Here is a 4,726-nt window from a genome sequence, read left to right as displayed (position 1 = left end):
AACACAGTGTGCCCCCTCCCCACCAACTACCTCACCCGGCTCCATTCCCCTGAAGCCTCTTCAGCCAGGGTGGTGCCCCCAAAGGCCTCAGCATGAGCTTCCTCTCCAGGCACCACTTTACAGAAACAGCGTGCCCCCTCCTCACACACTACCACACCTAGCACCTACCCCATCCAGTCTGGTCCCCCAACACCTCTCCAGCCAGGGCCATATGCCACACATTGCTGAGGACACTGGAGGTCTCCCTACCTAGGCTCTGCTCCCAGGTTCAGCAGGAAGGATCTCAGGTACTCGAGGAACATGCTTCTCCACTGTCTACTGGCCACTTCTGGATGCCTGGAAACTCAGAGCACAGAAACAGTTTGCAATATGCCCGCCCAAGCTTGTGTGCTTCATGCACTCGCCTGTGTGTTGAGGGTGGGGCTTTGCCCAGGAATGTTACCAGGTAAGTGGCAACAGGCACCGTGAGCCTCCTCCCCAGACACTACCCCACCCAGCTCAGGTCCCTTAAGATCTCCAGCCAGGACCCTTCCCCCACAAGCCTCGTCACCCCTTCAGTCACTGCCTCTTAGGGACAGCACAGGGCATCCCCTCCCCTGCACTATCCCACCCAGCTCCTACCCCACGGAGCTCCTACCTCACCCAACTCCTACCCCACCCTGCTCCTGGTTCCCTAAGAACTATCCAGCAAGGTTCCTATCCCAAACAGGACTCAGTAGGGTCAGCGCATCCATGAACCTCCTTACAGGGAGAGAGACACACTTTGCCTCTTCCCCATGCATTACTTACCCAGCTCTGGTCCCATGACGCCGCTCCAGCCAGTGCTGCACCCCACAAACTGCTGGACACACTGGTGCCCTCCCTACCTGAGGCTCTCCACTGGGATCCAGAACGTCCAACAGGAGCACAGTGGTGAGCGCCAGGCTGCCTTTGTGGGAAGCCTCACATCCTCACCAGGAACTGGAAAGTGGAAAGCCGGAAGGGACTTTATCCCAGAGGGCGACAAAGCTTCTTGGCCAGGAGCAGAGCAGGCCAGGCCGCCTTCGGAAGGTGAGTCCTCAGCTACGTGAAGACACGTGCTTCTCCACCATCTTCCTGAAACTTCTAGGCCTCAGGAAACCCACTGCACAGAGGTAGTTCGCAGTGCGTCCCTGCGTGCTTGCGTCCGTGCGTGCGTGCGTGCATCTGACTGGTGCTCCGCATGCCCCACGTTGGCTTCATGGACTGCTGTGTCTGCCTCCCCCTGCTTTTGTGCCCCCTGCATAGTGGTAGAGCTGGGAAGCCACTGATGGGCTGGGGTCCCAGGGAGGAGAAGGGTCATGGTCTATTCCCAATATCTGGGAGGGTGGTGGCATCAGGAGGTAGGTCTGGCTGTGGTGGCCTTGTGGGCTGTGACAGTGCAGTTACCTGCAGGATCAGAGTGGATCAGAAGTGCTTAGGGCTCTGATGAGGACAGGCTGCCCAGCTGTTCACCCACCAGCCTTGGAGTTTGCAGCTTGGGTCATGCATAGGATAGAACTTAGGCATGGCCATGCAATGTTCTGCTCATGATGGACACTCTGCTCGGCCATCCCTGGGGTGGGCTCAGGCTGTGAGACAGGGCTGGGTCTGTTCTGGAGTCCCTGACCTGTGTGTCCTTTCCCTCTGTCCCCAGAGCCCAAGGTGGTATTTGCCAAGGAGCAGCCGGCACGCAGCGAGGTGAAGGCTGAGGCGGGGGCCTGTGCCACTCTGAGCTGTGAGGTGGCCCAGGCCCAGACAGAGGTGACGTGGTATAAGGATGGGAAGAAGCTGAGCCAGAGTTGGCTACAGGCGGCAGCTGGTGGTGCAGCAGGCGGGCAAGGCGGATGCTGGGGAGTACAGCTGCGAGGCAGGGGGCCAGAAGGTCTCCTTCCACCTGGACGTCACAGGTGAGTCCTGTGGTACCTGTTTGGAGGTGATGAGACTGGCTATTGGCCCAGATGGACATTCCTGTGAAATGTTTACCTATTAGATCTCATCTATCCAGCTTCCATCTTCCTAACTGGAAGACAGTAGCTGGCTGGGAATGGCTCACAGGGAGAGGGCTTTTTATGAACCCCTAGTGGGGTTTCCACTCTCCAATCACCAGTCACACCACAGAGTCTACCCAGAGCCTTCTGGGTTCTACTTGGTGTGCAGGACACTGGCTCTCCCTGTGGTCTGACGTGGACCAGATGTCGTGTCTGTGCATTTCTTTCTGTCGGATGCTCTGGTGCCCTCCACGTCCCCTCACCTGCACCATGGTTAGTTCTCGCTAGTGAGAGAGGTCTGAATTTCCCAACTGGGGTAATGGGTATTTCACCCATCGCAGGGTGTGTGGAATTGTTCAAGGCATATGGACATGTTGGAGTTCTGGTGTTCTGGGGCAGCCTCCCCTCCTGTGAATGGTGTGGCCATGGTCTGTGACTCAAAGCTGGTGGGAATCCCTGACCTAATGTGGGAGGTTTTCCTCCTGTTCCATCCCACAGATAAGAACCAGCCCTTTGCCCAGTGTGTACATGCTGCGTGAGCCCCTGCCCACTGGCCAGTCATCAGGTGGCGTGGTCAAGGTAGTCAGAGTGTCACAGTCTGATGTTCAAGTAATGGCCCCCAAACCACAGGCTTTACTACAATGTGTTCTCATAATTGTTTGCTTTTGTTATTAGGCACTGTTTTTAATTTTTTACTGTGCCTAATTTTAAGATAAGCTTCATCATGCTGTGTGTACGGGGAAACCCAGAACCACACAGGGCTCTGTGGTACCAGTGTCCAGGCATCTGTTGTGGGTCCTGGGTGTGTTCTGAGCAGAGAAGGGGATGCCTCTACTGTGCTGAGGGTGCTGAGGCTTCTCCAGGGTATGAGCTGGTGTGGCCTGCAAAGGGTCTGCCCTAGCCATCCAGCCAGATGTCCTTCCCTAGGTGGCTTCCTGTCCTGGACAGAGTCTCTGAACTGTGCGTCCCTTCCCTCTGTCCCCAGAGCCCAAGGTGGTGTTTGCCAAGGGACAGCCAGCACACAATGAGGTGAAGGCCCAGGCGGGGGCGAGTGCCACTCTGAGCTGCGAGGTGGCCCAGGCCCAGACAGAGGTGACGTGGTACAAGGATGGGAAGAAGCTGAGCCAGAGCTCCCAGGTGCGCGTGGAGGCCTCTGGCTGTAGGCGGCAGCTGGTGGTGCAGCAGGCGGGCAAGGCGGACGCCGGGGAGTACAGCTGTGAGGCCGGGGGCCAGAGGGTCTCTTTCTGCCTGGACGTCACAGGTGAGTCCCTGCACAGCACCTTGCCTTGATGGTGACAGGCCCTGTGCTCTCCGTTAGACTTCTGTGCTCGGCCATGCCCCTCCTCCCTCCCTCCTTGTTCATATGTAGCTGGGCTTGGTAGTTGCGGGGGAGGACTGCCCACCCGCTCACTCTGGAGTATAACTTCACGTGGGGTGCAGTGCACTCTGAGCGCTGCCCTGCCCCTGCTGATGTTCTCTGCTCTCTGCATTTTGCTCCCTCTGGCCTGCAACCTCTGATAGATCAGGTGTCTCCCCAGGGAACGCTGAATGTTCCTCTGCCTCCTGTGATCTGGCTGCTCCTGAATGCTGTCCCCAGCACCACATGGGTAGTTGCTGGTGAGGGACATTTTAATTGATGCCGGGTAGGGTTAGTCTTGGTGTTATCTCAAGATTGACCTTAGGTATCTGGGATGCTCCTATGCCCTTTCTCATAGGGCAGAGATCTCTGTGCACCGCTGGGCAATCTCTAGGCCTGGGCCTTCCTGCAGTGTGTGTGGGCAGAGGGTTGGCAGCCATGTCTGGGCTGCCCCTGGAGTCAGGGTGGGCCTTCAAGGGAAAGTTTGTTTCCTTTTTTTCTTTGGTTAGCACTGTTCTATGTCAGAATTTTACTTTGGAATTTGACTTACAGATTTAGAACTGCAAAGGAATACATTAGTTGAAGCTACATCAGTTTTCCTTAAAGTTGAGTTTCTGTAACAGGATCCACTAGCTGGTAGAGCAGAGCTGATGTTGTAGAACTTCCTAGTGAGTCGTGTGTGTCTGCCTCCCTGACTGACTCACAGGGAGTCTAAGAGCCCAGTTTACTTTCCTTTCACTGTGGAGTCTTAACATCAATCAGGTGGGCTGTGCATAGCAGACCTCCAGGTGCCCAACAGAATGGCATGGCATAGCAACAGAAGGGGTTTGTGATCATGTATGGGTCCCCAACACCCTGTGTGTCTTTCTAAGATGTTATTTTAGGAACTCCAAGATGTTGTTTTATGATATTTATATGGTGATACATTTGGAAAGTCTTGACAAATTGACAGATTCTTGGGAAACGATATGAAGATGTCACACAAGAAAAAATAGACAACTCAAACTTTCCTATAACTTAAAAAAATAAGAAATATTTTTCATAGAGAAGGGTGTAAGTCCAGGAGCTCTCCTGCTAAATGTTCTGGAAAGAACTGACTCCACCTTCCTTGAGGGTCTTCCAGAGAACAGAAGAGGAAGAAACACTCTCTATCCTGTTGGACGTGGACAGCACAGTCCACCACCGGGAAAGTGTGGAAGACAGAGATGCATCTCCTGAGATGTCAGCCCACAACTTCAACAGCACCCAGCAAAAGTGATGGAGCAGTGGCCAGGAGGAGACGATGCACCCCCCACCCCAGGGCAGTGTCCAGGAACACAGCACTGGCTGAGAGTGAAACACTGGGAAACCCAAAGAGCAGCTGCGATAAGGATACAGCATC

General features: G+C 55.0%; 1 long non-coding RNA gene across 1 annotated transcript; it reads left to right on the top strand.

The window, feature by feature from the left end:
- Window positions 1-1,794: 1,794 nt before the first annotated feature.
- On the top strand, window positions 1,795-4,409 carry LOC308632074. Its single transcript, XR_014018418.1, has 3 exons — window positions 1,795-1,907; window positions 2,974-3,249; window positions 4,391-4,409. It is a non-coding gene; the product is annotated as an uncharacterized lncRNA (long non-coding RNA).
- Window positions 4,410-4,726: the final 317 nt, after the last annotated feature.

This window comes from Spermophilus citellus, assembly GCF_964194105.1.
Source record: "Spermophilus citellus genome assembly, chromosome: 12".
NCBI lineage: Eukaryota > Metazoa > Chordata > Mammalia > Rodentia > Sciuridae > Spermophilus > Spermophilus citellus.
This window is presented reverse-complemented; position numbering and strand designations above follow the sequence as displayed.